This window comes from Triticum dicoccoides, chromosome 2B (genome assembly GCF_002162155.2).
Source record: "Triticum dicoccoides isolate Atlit2015 ecotype Zavitan chromosome 2B, WEW_v2.0, whole genome shotgun sequence".
Lineage (NCBI taxonomy): Eukaryota > Viridiplantae > Streptophyta > Magnoliopsida > Poales > Poaceae > Triticum > Triticum dicoccoides.
The window spans coordinates 139,034,834-139,057,594 of NC_041383.1; positions in this window are offsets into that span (position 1 = coordinate 139,034,834).

Below are 22,761 nucleotides of genomic sequence, written 5' to 3' on the forward strand. Positions count from 1 at the left end.
AATCAGAAGGAAGCTTTCGGGACGAAGAGCTGCCATCTCGAGGCAAAACTTGGGCAGAACCAATCTAGGGCTCCGGCAGAGCTGTTCTGCCGGGGAAACCTCCCTCTGGGAGGGGGAAAATCAGAGCCATCATCATCACCAACGATCCTCTCATTAAGAGGGGGTCAATCTCCATCAACATCTTCACCAACACCATCTCCTCTCAAACCCTAGTTCATCTCTTGTAGCCGATCTTTGTCTCAAAATCTCAGATTGGTACCTATGGGTTGCTAGTAGTGTTGATTACTCCAGTTGGTTTATTTGGTGGAAGATCATATGTTCAGATCCTTAATGCTATTCAATACTCCTATGTTTTTGAACATGAATATGCTTTTTGAGTAGCTACATGTGTTCCCGAGGACATGGGAGAAGTCTTGTTATAAGTAATCATGTGAATTTGGTATTCGTTCAATATTTTGATTAGATGTATGTTGTCTTTCCTCTAGTGGTGTTATGTGAACGTCGACTACATGACACTTCACCATGATTTGGTCCTAGGGGAAGGCATTGAGAAGTAATAAGTAGATGATGGGTTGCTAGAGTGACAAAAGCTTAAACCCTAGTTTATGAGTTGCTTCGTAAGGGGCTGATTTGGATCCCTATGTTTCATGCTATGGTTAGATTTATCTTAATTCTTCTTTCGTAGTTGCGGATGCTTGCGAGAGGGGCTAATCATAAGTGGGAGGCTTGTCCAAGGAAGGACAACACCCAAGCACCAGTCCACCCACATATCAAATTATGAAAGTATCAAACGTGAATCATATGAGCATGATGAAAACTAGCTTGACAGTAATTCCCATGTGTCCTCGGGAGTGATTTGATTTATATAAGAGTTCGTCTAGGCTTGTCCTTTGCTACAAAAAGGATTGGGCCACCTTGATGCACATTAGTTACTCTTGTTACTTGTTACCCGTTACGAATTATCTTATCATGAAACTATCTGTTACCGATAATTTCAGTGCTTGCAGAGAATACCTTGCTGAAAACCGCTTGTCATTTCCTTCTGCTCCTCGTTGGGTTTGACACTCTTATTTATCGAAAGGACTACGATAGATCCCCTATACTTGTGGGTCATTAAGACTCTTTTCTGGTGCCGTTGCCGGGGAGTGAAGCGCCTTTGGTGAGTGGAATTTGGTAAGGAAACATTTATATAGTGTGCTGAAATTTATTGTCACTTGTCACTATGGAAAATAATCCTTTGAGGGGTTTGTTTGGGGTATCTTCACCCTGACCTGAAGAGCAAAGAGTTGCCCCTCAACCTACTGAACCTACTGAGAATATTAGAGTCATGCTAGTGGATTAATTGTGTATTGTAGAAATACATGTGTTGAGGTTTGTGATTCCCGTAGCATGCACGTATGGTGAACCGTTATGTAACGAACTTGGAGAATGATTTATTTATTGATTTTGTTCCTTATGAGTGGCGGTCGGGGACGAGCGATGGTATTTTCCTACCAATCGATCCCCATAGGAGGATGCACGTAGTACTTTGTTTCGATAGATAATAGACTTTTGCAATAAGTATGTGAGTTCTTTATGACTAATCCTGAGTCCATGGATAATACACACTCTCACCCTTCCACCATTGCTAGCCTCTCTAGTACCCCGCAACTTTCGTTGGTACCATACACCCACCATATACCTTCATCAAAACAGCCACCAGACCTACCTATTATGGCAGTTCCATAGCCATTCCGAGATATACTGCCATGCAACTTTCCACCGTTTCATTCATTATGGCATGCTTCATCATTGTCATATTGCTTTGCATGATCATGTAGTTGACATAGTATTTATGGCGAAGCCACCGTTCATAATTTTCATACATGTCACTCTTGAGTCATTGCACATCCCGGTACACCGCCTGAGGAATTCATATAGAGTCATATTTTGTTCTAAGTACCGAGTTGTAATTCTTCAGTTGTAAGTAAATAAAAGTGTGATGATCATCATTATTAGAACATTGTCCCATGTGTGGAAATAAAAAAAGGAGGCCAATGAAGCCTAAATAAAAAAGAGGCCAAAGAAGCCATTGAAAAAAATGAGAGAAAAAGAGAGAAGGGGCAATGTTACTATCCTTTTTCCACACTTGTGCTTTAAAGTAGGACCATGATCTTCATGATAGAGAGTCTCCTATTTTGTCACTTTCATATACTAGTGGGAATTTTTCATTATAGAACTTGGCTTGTATATTCCAACAATGGGCTTCCTCAAATGCCCTAGGTCTTCATGAGCAAGCAAGTTGGATGCACATCCACTTAGTTTATATTTGAGATTTCATAAACTTATAGATCTAGTGCATCCGTTGCATGGCAATCCCTACTCACTCACATTGATATCTATTGATGGACATCTCCATAGCCCGTTGATATGCCTAGTTGATGTGAGACTATCTTCTTCTTTTTTCTTCTCCACAACCACCATATTCTACTCCACCTATAGTGCTATGTCCATGGCTCACGCTCATGTATAGCGGGAAAGTTGAAAAAGTTTGAGAACATCAAAAGTATGAACCAATTGCTTGGCTTGTCATCGGGGTTGTGCATGATTTGAATATTTTATGTGATGAAGATGGAGCATAGCCAGACTATACGATTTTGTAGGGATAGCTTTCTTTGGCCATGTTATTTTGAGAAGACATAATTGCTTTATTAGTATGCTTGAAGTATTATCGCTTTTGTGTCAGTATTAAACTTTTGTTTCGAATCTTATGGATCTTAACATTCATGCCACAATAAATAAAATTAGATGGATAAATATGTTAGGTAGCATTCCACATCAAAAATTCTGTTTTTATCATTTACCTACTCGAGGACGAGCATGAATTAAGCTTGGGGATGCTTGATTCGATCCAACGTATCTATAATTTTTGATTCTTCCATGCTATTATATTATCTGTTTTGGATGTTTTATATGCATTAATATGCTATTTTATATTAGTTTTGGGACTAACCTATTAACCTAGAGCCCAGTGCCTGTTTTTATTTTTTCCATGTTTTGTGCTTCGCGGAAAAGGAATACTAAACGGAGTCCAAACGGAATAAAACTTCACAATGATTTTTCTTGGACCAGAAGACACCCAGGAGACATGGAGTTCAAGTCAGAAGAGCCATGAGGCAGCGACAAGGGTGGAGGGCGCGCCCAGGGGGTAGGGCACGACCTCCTACCTTGTGGGGCCCTCGGTGACCCCCTGACCTAGATCTTCCTCCTATATATTTGCAAATATTCCCAAACCTCCAGAAGGATTCACGAAAACACTTTTCCACCGCCGCAACCTTCTGTTCCCGTGAGATCCTATCTAGGGACCTTTTCCGACACCCTGCCAGAGGGGGATTCGATCACGGAGGGCATCTACATCAACTCTATTACCCCTCCGATGAAGCGTGAGTAGTCCACCACAGACCTACGGGTCCATAGCTAGTAGCTAGATGGCTTCTTCTCTCTCTTTGATTCTCAATACCATGTTCTCCTCGATGTTGTTGGAGATCTATCCGATGTAATCCTCTTTTGCGGTGTGTTTGTCGAGATCCGTTGAATTGTGGATTTATGATCAGCTTATCTATGAATATTATTTGAATCTGAATCTCCTCTGAATTCTTACATGCATGATTTGGTATCTTTGTATTTCTCTTCGAATTATCGGTTTGGTTTGGCCAACTAGATTGGTTTTTCTTGCAATGGGATAGGTGCTTAGCTTTGGGTTCAATCTTGCGGTGTCCTCACCCAGTGATAAAGTAGGGTAGTGAGGCACGTATAGCATTGTTGCCATCAAGGATAAAAAGATGGGGTTTACATCATATTGCTTGAGTTTATTCCCCTACACCATGTCATCTTACTTAATGCATTACTCTGTTCTTTATGAACTTAATACTCTAGATGCTGGCAGGAGTCGGTCGATGTGTGGAGTAATAGTAGTAGATGCAAGCAGGAGTCGATCTACTTGATACGAACGTGATGCCTATATTGCATAATCATTGCATTGGTTATCATCATAACTTTGTGCTTTTCTATCAATTGCTCGACAGTAACTTGTTGACCCACCGTATTATTTGCCTTCAAGAGAGAAGCCTCTAGTGAAACCTATGGCTCTCGGGTCTATTTTCCATCATATTAGTTTCCAATCTTGTATTTTCCATCATATTAGTTTTCGATCTAATATTTTGCAATCTTTTATTTTCAAATCTATAAATTAAAAAAACCAAAAATATTTTATCTTTTGTTTATCTATCTCTATCAGATCTAACTTTTGCAAGTGACCATGAAGGGATTGACAACCCCTTTATCACATTGGGTGCAAGTGTTTGATTGTTTGTGCATGTATTGGTGATTTGTGCATTCTTCTCCTTCTGTATTGATACCTTGGTTCTCAAAATGAGGGAAATACTTATCTCTACTTTGCTGCATCACCCTTTCCTCTTCAAGGGAAAAACCAACGCATGCTCAAGAAGTAGCAGGAAGAATTTCTGGCGCCGTTGCCGGGGAGATCTACGCCAAGTCAAGACATACCGAGTATCCATCATAAAACTCTCCTCTCTTACATTACATTATTCGATATTCGCCTCTCGTCTGCCTCCCCCCCCCACTTCTAGAACGACTTTCGAAAAGATCCGCCCTTTTCTTCGTGCTTCTTCCGTTCGTCTTTTCCATTGCTTTTTTGTTTGCTTGTGTGTTAGATTGCTTGCTTTTTCACGATGACTCAAGAGAATACCAAATTGTGTGACTTTTCTAATACTAATAATAATGATTTTATTAGTATTTCGATTTCTCCTGCCACTAGTGCGGAATCTTGTGAAATTAATGCCGCTTTGTTGAATCTTGTTATGAAAGATCAATTTTCTGGCCTTCCTAATGAAGATGCCACATCCCATCTAAACAATTTCGTTGATTTGTGTGATATGCAAAAGAAGAAAGATGTGGATAATGATATTGTTAAATTGAAGCTATTTCCGTTCTCAGTATGAGACCATGCTAAAACTTGGTTTTCATTTTTGCCTAAAAATAGTATTGATTCATGGAATAAGGGTAAAGATGCTTTTATTTCCAAGTATTTTCCTCCCGCTATGGTCATCTCCCTTAGGAACAAGATTATGAATTTTAAGCAACTTGATCATGAATATGTTGCACAATCTTGGGAGAGGATGAAATTGGTGATACGAAATTGCCCTACTCATGGTTTAAATTTGTGGATGATCATACAAAACTTTTATGCCAGATTGAATTTTGCTTCATCTTTTAGATTCGGCCGCAGGAGTTACTTTTATGGAAATAACTTTAGGAGAAGCCACTAAACTCCTAGATAATATTATGGTTAATTATTCTCAATGGCACACCGAAAGATCTTCTACTAGTAAGAAAGTGCATGCGATTGAAGAAATTAATGTTTTGAGTGGGAAGATGGATGAACTTATGAAATTATTTGCTAGCAAGAGTGATCCTATTTATCCTAATGATATGCCTTTGTCTACTTTCATTAAGAATAATAATGAATATATGGATGTGAATTTTGTTGGTAGGAACAATTTTGGTAATAAAGCGTATAGAGGCAATTTTAATCCTAGACCGTTTCCTAGTAATTCCTCTAATAATTATGGTAATTCCAACAACAATTCTCATGGAAATTATAATAATATGTTCTATGATTTTGAGAATAGTGTTAAAGAATTTATGATTTTGCAAAAGAGTTTTAATGCTTTGGTTGAAGAAAAATTGCTTAAGATGGATGATTTGGCTAGGAACATGGATAGAATTTCTCTTGAGATTGATTCTTTGAAAGTTAGATCTATTCCACCCAAGCATGATATTAATGAATCTCTAAAATCTATGAGAATTTCCATTGATGTGTGTAAACAAAGAACCGCTAAGATGCGTGCTAAACGAGTTTGGTTTATAAAAGTGTGTTCTTCTAGTTTTTGTGAGAATAATGATGAAGATCTTAAAGTGATTGATGCGACTCCTATTGAATTTTTGTTTTCCAATGTAAATATTGATAAAGATGGGACTGGATATGAGTCAACTCTAGTTAAGAGGCGTCCCAATGATTCGGAGTTTATAGATCTAGATGCAAAAATTGATAAAATTGGGATTGAAGAGGTCAGGACTTTAAGTAGCAATGAACCCACTCTTTTGGATTTCAAGGAATTTAATTATGATAATTGATTTTTAATAGATTGTATTTCCTTGTTGCAATCCATGTTGAACTCTCCTCATGCTTATAATCAAAATAAAGCTTTTACTAAACATATTGTTGATGCCATGATGAAATCTTTTGAAGAAAAGCTTGAATTGGAAGTTTCTATCCCTAGAAAACTTTATGATGAATGGGAACCTACTATTAAGATTAAGATTAAAGATTATGAGTGCTATGCTTTGTGTGATTTTGGTGCTAGCGTTTCCACGATTCCAAAATGTTTATGTGATGTGCTAGGTTTCTAGGAATTTGATGATTGTTATTTAAATTTGCATCTTGTGGATTCCATTATTAAGAAACCTATGGGAAAGATTAATGATGTTATTATTATTGCAAATAAGAATTATGTGCCCATAGATTTCATTGTTCTTGATATAGATTTCAATCCTACATGTCCTATTATTCTTGGTAGACCTTTCCTTAGAAGGATTGGTGCAATTATTGATATGAAAGAAGGAAACATTAGATTTCAATTTCCGTTAAGGAAGGGCATGGAATAATTTCCTAGAAAGAAATATAAGTTTCCATATGAATCTATTATGAGAGCTACTTATGGATTGCATATCAAAGATGACAATACCTAGATCTATGTTTTATGCCTAGCTAAGGGCGTTAAACACTAGTGCTTGTTGGGAGGCAACCCAATTTTCTTTTTGTTTTTCCCCTTTTTGGTTCTGTTTTTCAATAAATAATTCATCTAGCCTCTGGTTAGATGTGTTTTTGTGTTTTAGTTAGTGTTTGTGCCAAGTAAGACCTTTGGGATGGATTACATTGATAGTTGATTTGATATTGCTGAAAAAAGAAACTTTTGCGCCTAGAAAAATAATTTTCATAATTCACCGAAGTGTGATTTTGATCTGAATTTTTTACACAAGATCAATATAAAAATTTCCCAGGTTGTACTAATTTTTTTAGAATTTTTGGAGTTGCAGGTATTCGAAGTATTCAGATTGCTATAGACTGTTCTGTTTTTGACAGATTTTGTTTTCTTTGTGTTGTTTGCTTATTTTTATGAATCTATGGGTAGTATCGGGGGGTATGAACCATGTAGAAGTTGGAATACATTAGATATTACACCAATATAAATAAAGAACGAGTTCACAACAGTACCAAAAGTGGTGATTTATTTTCTTATACTAACGGATCTCACAAGATTTTCTGTTGAGTTTTGTGTTGTGAAGTTTTCAAGTTTTGGGTAAGGATTTGATGGACTATGGAATAAGGAGTGTCAAGAGCCTAAGCTTGGGGATTCCCAAGGCAACCCAAGGTAATATTCAAGGACAACCAAGAGCCTAAGCTTGGGGATGCCCCGGAAGGCATCCCCTCTTTCGTCTTCGCCTATCGGTAACTTTACTTGAGGCTATATTTTTATTCACCACATGATATGTGTTTTGCTTGGAGAGTCTTGTATGATTTGAGTCTTTGCTTTTTAGTTTGCCACAACCATCCTTGCTGTACACACCTTTTGAGAGGGACACGCTTGAATCGTGATTTATTAGAATACTCTATGTGCTTCACTTATATCTTTTGAGATAGGCAATTTTGCTCTAGTGCTTCACTTATATCTTTTTAGAGCATGGCAATGGTTTTATTTTATAGAAATTGTTGAACTCTTGTGCTTCACTTATATCATTTTGAGAGTCTTTCTAAACAGCATGGTAATTTGCTTAGGTTATGAATTTATTCCTAATATGATTGGCATCCAAGAGGGATATAATAAAAACTTTCATATAAAGTGCATTTAATACTATGAGAAGTTTGATTCCTTATGATTGTTTTGAGATATGAGGATGGTGATATTAGAGTCATGCTAGTGGATTAATTGTGTATTGTAGAAATACTTGTGTTGAGGTTTGTGATTCCCGTAGCATGCACGTATGGTGAACCGTTATGTAACGAACTTGGAGCATGATTTACTTATTGATTGTCTTCCATAAGAGTGGCAGTTGGGGACAAGCGATGGTCTTTTCCTACCAACCTACCCCCCTAGGAGCATGTGTGTAGTACTTTGTTTCAATAGCTAATAGACTTTTGCAATAAGTATGTGAGTTCTTTATGACTAATGTTGAGTCCATGGATAATACACACTCTCACCCTTACACCATTGCTAGCATATCTAGTACCGCACAACTTTCGCCGGTACCATACACCCACCATATACCTTCCACAAAACAGCCACCATACCTACCTATTATGGCATTTCCATAGCCATTCCGAGATATATTGCCATGCAACTTTCCACCATTCCGTTTAATATGACACGCTTCATCATTGTCATATTGCTTCGCATGATCATGTAGTTGACATAGTATTTGTGGCAAAGCCACCATTCATAATTTTCATACATGTCACTCTTGAGTCATTGCACATCCCGGTACACCGCCGGAGGCATTCATATATAGTCATATTTTGTTCTAAGTATCGAGTTGTAATTCTTGAGTTGTAAGTAAATAAAAGTGCGAAGATCATCATTATTAGAACATTGTCCCATGTGTGGAAATAAAAAAGAGGAAGCCAATGAATCCTAAATAAAAAAGAGAGGCCAAAGAAGCCATTGAAAGAAATGAGAAAAAAAGGGAGAAGGGGCAATATTACTATCCTTTTTCCACACTTGTGCTTCAAAGTAGCACCATGATCTTCATGATAGAGAGTCTCCTATTTTGTCACTTTCATATACTAGTGGGAATTTTTCATTATAGAACTTGGCTTGTATATTCCAACGATGGGCTTCCTCAAATTCCCTAGGTATTCATGAGCAAGCAAGTTGGATGCACACCCACTTAGTTTATTTTTGAGCTTTCATAAACTTATAACTCTAGTGCATCTGTTGCATGGAAATTCCTACTCACTCACATTGATATCTATTGATTGGCATCTCCATAGCCCTTTGATATGCCTAGTTGATGTGAGAGTATCTCTTTCTTTTTGCCTTCTCCACAACCACCATAGTCTATTCCACCTATAGTGCTATGTCCATGGCTCACGCTCATGTATTGCGTGAAACTTGAAAAAGTTTGAGAACATCAAAAGTATGAAACAATTGCTTGGCTTGTCATCGGGTTGTGCATGGTTTGAATATTTTGTGTGATGAAGATGGAGCATAGCCAGACTATATGATTTTGTAGGGATAGCTTTCTTTTTCCATGTTATTTTGAGAAGACATAATTGCTTTATTAGCATGCTTGAAGTATTATCATTTTTATGTCAATATAAAACTTTTGTTTTGAATCTTATGGAGCTAAACATTCATGCCACAATAAAGAAAATTACATGGATAAATATGTTAGGTAGCATTCCACATCAAAAATTCTGTTTTTATCATTTACCTACTCGAGGACGAGTAGGAACTAAGCTTGGGGATGCTTGATATGTCTCCAACGTATCTATAATTTTTGATTGTTCCATGCTATTATATTATCTGTTTTGGATGTTTTATATGCATTAATATGCTATTTTATATTATTTTTGGGACTAACCTATTAACCTAGAGCCCAGTGCCAGTTTTTGTTTTTTCCTTGTTTTTGAGCTTCGCAGAAAAGGAATACTAAACGGAGTCCAAACGGAATATAACTTCATGATGATTTTTCTTGGAAAAGAAGACACCCAAGAGACTTGGAGTTCAAGTCAAAAGAGCCACGAGGCAACGACAAGGGTGGAGGGTGCGCCTAGGGGGGTAGGGCGTGCCCCTACCTTGTGGGCTGCTCAGTGACCCCCTAACCTAGATCTTCCTCCTATATATATATTTGTAAATATTCCCAAACCTTCAGAAGCATCCATGAAAACACTTTCCCACCACTGCAACCTTCTGTTCTCGTGAGATCCCATCTAGGGACCTTTTTCGGCACGCTGCCGGAGGGAGATTTGATCATGGAGGGCATCCACATCAACTCTATTGCCCCTCTGATGAAGCGTGAATAGTCCACCATAGACCTACGAGTCCATAGCTAGTATCTAGATGACTTCTTCTCTCTCTTTGATTCTCAATACCATGTTCTCCTTGATGTTCTTGGAGATCTATCCGATGTAATCTTATTTTGTGGTGTGTTTGTCGAGATCCGATGAATTTTGGATATATGATCATCTTATCTATGAATATTATTTGAATCTCCTCTGAATTCTTATATGCATGATTTGGTATCATTGTATTTCTCTTCGAATTATTGGTTTGGTTTGGCCAACTAGATTGGTTTTTCTTGCAATGGGAGAAGTGCTTAACTTTGGGTTCAATCTTGCGGTGTCCTCACCAAGTGACATAGTAGGGGTAGCGAGGCTCGTATAGCATTGTTTCCATTGAGGATAAAAAGATGGGGTTTACATCATATTGCTTGAGTTTATTCCTCTACATCATGTCATCTTACTTAATGTGTTACTTTGTTCTTTATGAACTTAATACTCTAGATGCAGGTAGGAGTCGGGCGATGTGTGGAGTAATAGTAGTAGATGCAGGCAGGAGTCGGTCTACTTGATACATACGTGATGCCTATAGTGCATAATCGTTGCCTTAGTTATCTTCATAACTTTGCGCTTTTCTATCAATTTGTTGACAGTAATTTGTTCACCCACCGTATTATTTGTCTTCAAGAGAGAAGCCTCTAGTGAAACCTATGCCCCTGGGTCTATTTTCCATCATATTAGTTTCCAATCTTCTATTTTCCATCATATTAGTTTCCGATCTACTACTTTGCAATCTTTTATTTTCAGATATATAAATAAAAAATATATTTTATCTTTTGTTTATCTATCTCTATCAGATCTCACTTTTGCAAGTGACCGTGAAGGGACTGACAACCCCTTTATCGCATTGGGTGCAAGTGTTTGATTGTTTGTGTAGGTATTGGTGATTTGTGCGTTCTTCTCCTACTGGATTAATACCTTGGTTCTCAAACTAAGGGAAATACTTATCTCTACGTTGATGCATCACCCGTTCCTCTTCAAGGGAAAAACCAACGCAAGCTCAAGAAGTAGCAAACATTACATCCTGATATGCACTTAATCTATGTGGATGAAGTTTGTGGATTATTTAAGCTTGCAGGTTTGCCCAAGGATGATGGCAATAAGAAGGTCTTCCCTTTATGTTTGAAGGGAAAGGCATTGACATGGTATAGGTTATGTGATGGTATTGGATCTTGGAACTACAACTGATTGAAATTGGAATTTCATCAGAAGTTTTATCCTATGCATCTGGTTCGTCGTGATCGGAATTATATATATAACTTTTGGCCTAGTGAAGGTGAAAGTATCGCTCAAGCTTGGGGGAGGCTTAAGTCAATGTTATATTCATGCCCAAATCATGAGCTCTCAAGAGAAATTATTATTCAGAATTGTTATGCTTGGCTTTCTCATAATGATCAATCATGCTCGATACTTCTTGTACCGGTTCTTTTATGAAGAATACTATTGAATTCAAAAGGGATTTATTGGAAAGAATTAAACACAACTCTTAATATTGGGAACTCGGCGAAGGTAATGAGTCAGGTATAAACCTTAAGTTTGGCTGTGTTAAATCTTTTATGGATACCGATGCTTTTCGTGAATTTAGCACTAAGTATGGACTTGACTCTGGGATAGTAGCTTCTTTCTGTGAATCATTTGCTACTCGTGTTGATCTCCCTAAAGAGAAGTGGTTTAAATATCATCCTCCCATTAAAGTAAAAGTAGTATAACCTATTAAAGTTGAAGAAGAAACTATTACTTATAATGTTGATCCTATTGTTTGTACTGCTTATATTGAGAAACCACCTTTCCCTATTAGAATAAAGGATCATGCTAAAGCTTCAACTGTGGTTCGTAAGAGTTTTACTAGAACACCAACACTCCCTGAACAAATTAAAGTTGAACCTAGTGTTGCTATGGTTAAAGATCTCTTGGTCGATAATATTGATGGGCATGTTATTTATTTCTGTGATAAAGCTGCTAGGATTGCTAAACCCGATACTAAAGATAAACATAGACCCATTGTTGGCATGCCTGTTGTTTTTGTTAAAATAGGAGATCATTGTTATCATGGCTTATGTGATGTGGGTGCTAGTGTGAGTGCAATTTCTTTTACCTTATATCAAGAAATTATGAATGATATTGCACCTACTGAGATAGAAGATATTGATGTTACTGTTAAGCTTGCCAATAGAGATACCATATCACCAATTGGGATTGTTAGAGATATTGAAGTCTTGTGTGGGAAAATAAAATACCCTACTGATTTTCTTGTTCTTAGTTCCCCACAAGATGATTCTTGTCCAATTATATTTGGTAGACCTTTCTTGAATACTATTAATGCTAAGATAGATTGTGAGAAAGAAATTGTTACTCTAAGTTTTGGGGATATGTCTCATGATTTTAATTTCTCCAAATCTCGTAGGCAACCCCATGATAAAGAATTGCCTAGTAAGGATGAAATAACTGGTCTTGCTTCTATTGCCGTGCCTCCTACTGATCCTTTAGAACAATATTTGCTAGACCATGAAAATAACATGTTTATGAATGAAAGAAAGGAATTAGATGAAATATTCTTTAATCGAGGGCCTGCTTTGAAACACAATTTGCCTGTTGAAATCCTTGGGGATCCTCCTCCACCCAAGGGTGATCCCGTGTTCGAGCTTAAACAATTACCTGATACTTTGAAATATGCTTATCTTGATGAATAGAAGAGATATCATGTTATTATTAGTGCTAACCTTTCAGAGCATGAAGAAAAGAGATTATTGAAAACTCTAAAGAAGCATTGTGTCGCTATTGGATATACTCTTGATGATCTTAAGGGCATTAGTCCCACTCTATGTCCGCACAAAATTAATATGGACCCTGATGCTAAACCAGTTGTTGATCACCAACGACGGTTAAATCCTAAGATGAAAGAAGTGGTAAGAAATGAAATACTAAAGCTTCTGGAGGCAGGTATAATTTATCCTATTGCTGATAGTAGATGGGTGAGTCCTATTCATTGTGTCCCTAAGACGGGAGGTATTACTATTGTTCCTAATGATAAGAATGAATTGATTCCACAAAGAATTGTTACCGGTTATAGAATGGTAATTGATTTCCGCAAATTGAACAAAGCTACTAGAAAGGATCATTTCCTTCTACCTTTTATTGATCAAATGCTAGAAAGACTATCCAAACATACACATTTTTGCTTTCTAGATGGTTATTCTGGTTTCTCTCAAATACCAGTGTCAAAAGAGGACCAAGAAAAGACCACTTTTACTTGCCCTTCCGGTACTTTTGCTTATAGACATATGCCTTTTGGTTTATGAAATGCACCTGCTACCTTTCAAAGATGTATGACTGCTATATTCTCTGTCTTTTTCAAAAGACTGTTGAGGTTTTCATGGATGATTTCTCCATTTATGGAACTTCTTTTGATGATTGCTTAAGCAACCTTGATCGAGTTTTGTAGAGATGTGAAGAAACTAATCTTGTTTTGAATTGGGAGAAGTGCCACTTTATGGTTAATGAAGGTATTATCTTGGGGTATAAAATTTCTGAAAGAGGTGTTAAAGTTGATAAAGCTAAAGTAGATGTTATTGAAAAGATGTTGTGTCCTAAAGATATCGAAGGTATAAGAAGTTTCCTTGGTCATGTTGGTTTCTATAGGAGGCTTATTAAAGACTTCTCTAAAATTTCTAGGCCTCTCACTAATCTCTTGCAAAAAGATGGTCCTTTTGTTTTTGATGATGATAGTGTAGAAGCATTTGAAATACTTAACAAAGCCTTGATTTCTGCTCCTATTATTCAGCCACCTGATTGGAATTTACCCTTTGAAATTATGTATGATGCTAGTGATTATGATGTTGGTGTTGTTCTAGGACAAAGAGTTGATAAGAAATTGAATGTTATTCATTATGCTATTAAAACTCTAGACAGTGCCCAGAGAAATTATTCTACTACTAAAAAAGAATTTTTAGCAGTTGTTTTTGCATGTGATAAGTTCATATCTTATATTGTTGATTCCAAAGTAACTGTTCACACTGATCATGCTGCTATTAAATATCTTATGGAAAAGAAATATGTTAAACCTAGACTTATTAGATGGGTTCTCTTGCTGCAAGAATTTGATATGCATATTATTGATAGAAAGGGAGCTGAAAACCCTATTGTAGACAACTTGTCTAGGTTAGAAAATGTTCTTGATGACCTATTGCCTATTGATGATAGTTTTCCTGATGAGCAATTAGCCGTCATAAATGCTTCTCGTAATACTCCATGGTATGCTGACTATGCTAATTACATTGTTGCTAAATTTATACCACCTAGTTTTACATACCAGCAAAAGAAAAAAATCTATGATTTAAGACATTACTTTTGGATGTCCCACACCTTTATAAAGAAATAGTAGATGGTGTTATTAAACATTGTGTACCTGAGCATGAACAGGAACAGATCCTACGCAAGTGCCACTCCGAGGCTTACGGAGGACACCATGCTGGAGATAGAACTACACACAAGGTATTACAATCTGGTTTTTATTGGCCTACTCTCTTCAAGGATGCTCATAAGTCTGTCTTGTCTTGTGATGAATGTCAAAGAATTGGTAATATTAGTAGACGTCAGGAAATGCCTATGAATTATTCACTTGTTATTGAACCATTTGATGTATGGGGCTTTGATTATTTGGGACCTTTTCCTTCCTCAAATGGGTATATACATATTTTAGTTGTTGTTGATTACGTTACTAAGTGGGTAGAAGCTATTCCAAGTAGTAGTGTTGATCATAACACTTCAATTAAGATGCTTAAAGAAGTTATTTATGGTGCTTTCCGTAAAATGCTTGCTAAATATGATGTCAACCATAGAATTGCATTTCCATATCATCCTCAGTCTAGTGGTCAAGTAGAGTTGAACAATAGAGAGATTAAATTGATTTTGCAAAAGACTATTAATAGATCTAGAAAGAATTGGTCTAAGAAACTTGATGATGCATTGTGGGCTGATGGAACTACTTATAAAAACCCTATGGGTATGTCTCCATATAAAATGGTTTATGGAAAGGCTTGTCACTTACCTCTTGAACTATAACGCGAAGCTTATTGGGCAATCAAAGAGCTCAACTATGATTTCAAACTTGCCGGCGAAAAGAGGTTATTTGATATAAGCTCGCTTGATGAATGGAGAACCCAAGCCAATGAGAATGCCAAGTTGTTTAAAGAAAAAGTTAAGAGATGGCATGACAAAAGGATACAAAAGCGTGAGTTTAATGTTGGTGACCATGTTTTGCTATACAACTCTCGTTTAAGATTTTTTGCAGGAAAGCTTCTCTCTAAATGGGAAGGTCCTTACATTTTTTTGAGCAAACACAGTAGGGTAAAAACGCTACTCTAACTCTTTTTTCATTGATATTGGGGGAATGTTATATACAGATGGATTACAACAAAGAGCAGAGCATAGATAGAAAAATTTACAAATAATCCAACCAGCTTTGCATTCCCTCCTTTAAACTAGGTCTAACTCTTTTCATGATGGTGCCAAAGTGATCCTTGAAACAGGAAATACAGTAGCTCAAATCCCTTTCTTTGTTGTCAAAAATGATATTGTTTCTGTGTTTCCAGATGGTCCAACAACCAGCAATTAGGCATTCTTTAAAGGGTTGGATCTGAGTTCTGTTTCTGGCTTCAATAAGCATATCATTGCAGCTCAAATCAATGTTCCATTCAAAACCAATTGATAACCAAAAGTTTTCGCTGAAATCACATGAGGAGAATAGATGTTTCATGTATTCATTAGGCTCATCATCACATAACACACAAATGGAACTCGCAATGTAGAAGCTTTTCCTGGTGAGAAGATCTCTGGTGTTTAATCTGTCCAGAAGAAGGAGCCAGAAAAAGAATTTTTGCTTAGGTAGGCAACCAGATTTCCAAATCCGTTGGAAAGGCTTGGGAGCTTTCTCGGGGCATCCCAAATATTCAAAGTAGACCTTCTTAGCATTGTAGTGTCCAGAGGCCCATTTAAATTTCCAGATATCAGGTTCTCTGTTACTCATCACACCATTAATGAGGGCCATGAGCTCTGTGCTTTGTTGGACAGCCACAAAAGACATAGGTAGGTGGAAAATGCTATAGAAGTCATTCTCAGTTTCAATGCAAGCCTTCTGGAGTGTGATGTCTTTATTTATGGCATAGGAGAAAAGGTGTGGGAAACAGTCTTTCATTGGATTGTCATTCCATTTGTCATGCCAAAGAGAAATGGTGTCACCAATACCAGCAGAACAGGTTGTGAGGTTCTTGTATTTGTCAAGAATAGAGCAACAATCTCTCCACCAGAAAGAGTCAAGTCTAGTTGGGTATTGTGATAGTTCACCATTTCCATAGTACTTGCCCCAAATAAGTTGCACCCATGGGATGTCCATTTTGTTGAAAAACTTGTGCAAGAATTTGGTCAACAATGATTTATTGTGTGCTCTAAGATCTAGAACACCAAGACCACCAGCATCCTTGGGCAAGCAAACTTGTTCCCACTTAACAAGGCATTTGCCAAATTTATGGATGTCCTTACCATACCAAAGAAAACTTCTGCCAGATTTTTCAGAATGATCCAAGATGGTGAAGGGTACCCTAATACAACACATTGCAAATACAGGTAGTGCAGTGATAATAGCCTTTAGGTGGGTGAGCCTACCTGAATATGACATCATTGTTGCAATCCCAGATAACCTTTTATCTAGTCTAGAAACCATTGGCGTGAATTCCTCAACTCTTGGTATGGTGGACCCCATTGGCAGTCCCAGGTAGGTGAAAGGCATGCTTTCTTTTTTATAGCCCAGAATATTAGCAAGTTGAGTGGCTTTTTCATCAGAGATGTTAATGGGTACAAGATAAGATTTTTGGAAGTTCACCTGAAGCCCAGTGAAATATGAGAATATCTCTAAAGTCTCTATAACATGTGAAATCTGATGAGGCACAGCTGGCATAATAATTAAGGTGTCATCACATATTGGACAATAGGGTATGACATGGAAGCAGGTTGCTCAGTGGGGGTATTAATGTGGCCATTGTGCCAAGCTTGGTTGATCAGGATCTGTAGCAGTTCAGCAGCAATAACAAATAGAAGAGGGGAGAGAGGGTCCCCTTGTCTTACTCCACATTTACAATTGATTTTCTTCCCAGGTACACCATTTAAAATTATAGAAGCAGAAGCAGTCTGTAGGATGTTATTGATCCATCTAATCCATTTGTCTCCAAATCCCAGGTGCTTGAGCATGAAAAGAATGGCCCCATAGTTGATTTTTTCAAATGCTTTCTCAAAGTCTATTTTGAAAATGACAATTTCTTTCTTAGACTTGTGGCACATATGAATGTACTCAAAAGACCATGCAAGAGAATCCTGAATATTCCTGGTTTTGATGAAGCCATATTGATTCTTGGTTATCATAGGAATGATGCATTTTTGGACTTTATTTGCAAGAAGCTTAGTAAGTATTTTGATAGGCATATTTACCTGGGAGATGGGCCTGAAATCATTGGGTGTTTCAGAGTTTTATTTCTTAGGGATCAGGGCAATAAAAGCGGTATTAATTGGAGAAAGATCCACACTCTCTGATTGGAAATCCTGAAGAAATTTATAGATGCTCTTTTTAATGATATGCCAGCATTTCTTCATGAAAATGCCATTAAAGCCATCAGCCCAGGGGATTTGTCATTAGGCATAGAACTAATGATATCATCCACTTCTTTCATACATAAAGGTTGTTCCAACTCGTCTTGATTAATGGATCTGGAAATGTGATCAATGTTGAAGTTCATCTGGGATGTGCCAGCAGTGCCAAACCTGTTTTTGAAAGACTTCCACAAAATAGCTGCTTTTTGCTCATGATCATTAACAATCAAGTTATCAGAATTGATTAGGAAAGTAATATAATTACTTCTGAAAATATGTGTGGCTATAGCATGGAAAAAATTGGTGTTTTCATCACCCAGCTGAGCCCATCTAATATTGGCTCTGATTCTCCAATATTTCCTTTTGGCCTCAAGAAGTTTATTGGTGCGCCTGATCAATAACTTCCTGAAGTTCTTCTCATGATGAAAGATATCTCTTTGATCTTCAATACCATCTAGAAGTTTAACATAGAAACAACAGTTTTCAATGGTTTTATTGAGCTGTGAAAGTTGCTTGCTGATCAAATTACAATTTGTACCAGTACACCTAGGCGTACTGATCAAATTACAATGGAAAATAATTCGCGGCTCCACATTTGCAGCATCAACTTATTACTTAATTTTTCCTTTCCTTTGTATATATTATTATTATTTGCACCCATACACTATGGTACGGCTTAATTCGCCAGGGGCTTCATTACCCCATAATATGGCAAGAAAGTCCGAACACTTCTACAATAGTTCGGCACCCCGAATTGTAGCATTATATGCATCGGCTCCGAATCATGTCTTGGGTCAATAGTTGGGTTGCCCGGCTCCTGTGCTTGCTACCCTACGTTCCGCTATATTGGCTAGGGTAGTAAAGGGAGAACTACTGCGATTGTGTCCTGGTTATCCCAGATGAGCACCTTAGTAGAGAAAGCTGAAAACTGACTGTCATGATGCGGCGAGAGCTGGTCAGCTGTTCGAGAGGTTCCAAATCTTTAGCGATTTCTTCCGTGCTATGCGATGAATCGGTTTTTATCCGATTAAGTGTATATAGCGCCCCAAGTTTGGTCTTCCGAACACTAGGGGCTACGCCCAAGTTTGTCTCGTCAAACTCCTATGGCTAAGTGAGAGTGATAAAGCCGAATAGTCCGATTGCCTAGTTTGTTGCGCTGAACACCTCCTTAAAGGACCAAAACCTTGGATAAAGAGTGTTTAGATTCATCCCAAACACCCCTGTACTACCTATGTGGGGGCAGAAGCCGACGACTGGCATTTCTCAGATTTATTAAAACAGCCGCACAGGAGGTGTAGTTTCAAACAAACTTTACACTACATAACTGAACTATTTTATATTACAGGACATGATAAAACATGAGTGTATTCATGGTAATATGATATCCTTAGCACATTGCTCCGCCACAAGGCAGGACCCCTCCATGACACTATCATAATACAACTCGGGCATGCGGTGCTCCTTGCCTTCGGATGGTCCTTCCGTCATCAACTTAGTGGCGTCCATCTTCACCTAGTGCGTCTTCACGCGGGCGAAGGCCATTCTTACACGTTCAATACAGACATACTGTTTAATGGCATCAAGCCGAGGACAGGCACTGACCAACCGCTTCATGAGTCCAAAGTAGCTGCTAGGAAAAGCTTCGGCAGGCCATAGCCGGATTATCAAATCCTTCATGGCTAGTTCGGCCGTCCTATGCAGCTCAACCAGTTGCTTCAGCTGGTCACTAAAAGGCACCGGAGGTTCAGACGCAAGGTATTGTGACTAGAACAGCTTCTCTGTGGAGCTTCCCTCCCCGGCTCGATAGAATTTGGCAGTGTCTGACACGCTGCACGGCAGATCCGCAAATGCCCCTAAAGAGCTCCAAATCCGGGTCAGTAAAAGGAACCTTTCCCTTACATATTTGCTCTGCATTATAAAAGCCTTACCCGTCGCGATCTTCTTGGTCGCCTGGATTTCCTGGAGGGTGCAGTGGGCTTTGGCTCGGGCATCTTGTGTGCTCTGGCGGGCCATCGCAAGTTTAGATTCTTGCTCCTTATAATCATGCTCCAAGGACTCGCATCTTTTGACTGTGTCTGGAGCTCCTGCTGGATCTCCTTGACCCGGGCCTCATGCTTTTCGCATGCGGTCCGCTCCTTGGCCGCCTTGTCTTCGGCCTCAACCAGCGCCTTTTTGAGGGCCGTCACTTCGGTCACGACCCCTAGTAAATATAAATGACACTTTACAGTCAAAACAAAACATTTGCCATAGCCGAATTTTGATGAAAATCACTGCATACCTTCATTTTCTTTTAGCTGCTCCTTTATGTGGATGAGCTCTCCCTCGGCCCGCTCCAGATTCTGCTTCAGTCCGGAGATTTCCACAGTATGAGCGGATGCAGCTAGCAGTGATGCCTGTTTGTTCACATATAAATTTTAAAATTAGTCTCCTGCGAAATTCATGTGATCCTCTGTCCGGTTCTTCTTTTCGAACACCAGACAGAGCATCAGGAGCTACTACCTACACTATGACATTCCTTTCAAAATTACATGACTTACCTCGAAGCTTGTTAGAAGGCTCGTACACACTTTGGTCAGTCCGCTTTCCATGGTCTGGATCCTCTCAGTCACCACACCCATGAGGATGCGGTGTTCTCCCATGATGGAAGTGCCTCGCAGCGCTTCCAGCAAATTGTTCGGCGCCTCTGGATGGACGAAGGCTGCCGGCGGAATGGGCACGCCTCCTTCCTTCGAGGGTTAATGGCCTGATTCCGGAGCCACATGGATCTCCGAAATGGTATTCGGTTGGGGGCCGGATTGGAAGTTGCCCCCGCCGTCAGTCTCTGTGGGGACTTGCTACCCCATCTATTCGATGGGCAAGGTTCCACCCCCCGGCACCACCAGGACGGCCTCTTGATCCTCTCCCTGGCCCGAGATCCTTCGAGACAACACCTCTGTGTTGACCGCGGCCTTGGGGGAGGAGGCTGTTGGAAGGGACCCGCTGTCCATCGGCGACGGGTCCAACGATCCCTCCGAAGAGGAGGATAGCTCGACATTGAACTGAGCCGGGCTGCAAAGTGCATGACCCAATACGTTAAAAACAATATAGCAGAAAGGTCGGATACATTATTGTGTTTGGATACTTACGATTTAGCCAGGGGCTTGACCCTGGGTTCCCATTCCGGGCTACTGTAGGTAGCCATCCTGGGACTGTCTGAAGGAGAAGTTTTCCCCTTCTTGGACGCCGTGGCCTCTGAATAAGTGGAGGCCACCCTCTTTTTTCTCCCCCCCCTACAGGGGGGGTGAATTTCTTCTACCTCCTCCTCCTCTTCCCCGTCGTCTTCGGCGGTGGAGGAGCGATCCTTGGCGTCTTTGGACACTGTGTCTGAAGTACCCTTATGACAGAGACCATCTCTAGTCCCCTGGGCCTTCTTCTTGGCCTTCTTCTCCGACACCTCGTAAGGTGTCGGAAAAAACATCTTCGTTAGAAGTGGGGTTTCTGGGCCTTCGGGCAGTGGAGCCGGACAATCAATCTGCTCTGCTATCTCTATCCAGGCCTGAGTAAATAAAGGGGTGAAGCTTAGACTTCCGCCTCAAATATGCCTGTAAAAGGTGTAACTCGAAAGATATATAAAAACTCACCGGATTAGCATGGCATTTTGAGCTATGCCCACGATCCTCGGTCGTGGGTGGTGGTGTCTCTCCGGCCTTGAAAAGCACTTTCCAGACATCTTCGTGCGTTGTGCCGAAGAGCTCTAGCAGCATCTGGTGCTGGGTCAGAACTCCCACAAGTTGTAGGACCGGTGTTGGCACGGAAGAGTCCAGCGAATGAGCATAACTTGTACTATGTTGACAAGCTTGATTCTCTTGTTTATGATGTTCTGGATGCATGTCTAGTGCTAACCTTTCAGAGCATGAAGAAGAGAAATTATTGAAAACTCTGAAGAAGCACTGTGCCGCTATTGGATATACTCTTGATGATCTTAAAGGCATTAGTCCCACTCTATGCCAGCACAAAATAAAATTGGAGAAAGATGCTAAACAAGTTGTTGATCATCAATGACGGTTAAATCCTAAGATGAAAGAAGTGGTAAGAAATGAAATATTGAAGCTTCTGGAGGCGGGTATAATTTATCCTATTGTTGATAGTCAGTGGGTAAGTCCCATTCATTGTGTCCCTAAGAAGGGAGGTATTACTGTTGTTCCTAATGATAAGAATGAATTGATCCCACAAAGAATTGTTACAGGGTATAGAATGGTAATTGATTTCCGCAAATTAAATAAAGCTACTAGAAAAGATCATTACCCTCTACCATTTATTGATCAAATGCTAGAACGACAATCCAAACATACACATTTTTTGCTTCCTAGATGGTTATTCTGGCTTCTCTCAAATACCTGTGTCAAAAGAGGATCAGGAAAAGATCACTTTTACTTGCCCTTTCGGTACTTTTGCTTATAGACGTATGCCTTTTGGCTTATGCAATGCACCTGCTACCTTTCAAAGATGTATGACTGCTATATTCTCTGACTTCTGTGAAAAGATTTCTCCGTTTTATTCATGGTGCTTTTCGTAAAATGCTTGCTAAGTATGGTGCTTTTGGATGATTTCTCCGTTTACGGAACTTCTTTTGATGATTGTTTAAGCAACCTTGATCGAGTTTTGCAGAGATGCGAAGAAACTAATCTTGTATTGAATTGGGAGAAGTGCCACTTTATGTTTAATGAAGGTATTGTCGTGGGCCATAAAATTTATAAAAGAGGTATTGAAGTTGACAAAGCTAAAGTAGATGCTATCCTAAAGATATCAAAGGTATAAGAAGTTTCCTTGGTAATGTTGGTTTCTATAGGAGGTTTATTAAAGACTTCTCTAAAATTTCTAGTCCTCTCACCAATCTCTTGCAAAAAGATGTTCCTTTTGTTTTTTATCATGATTGTGTAGGAGCATTTGAAATACTTAAGAAA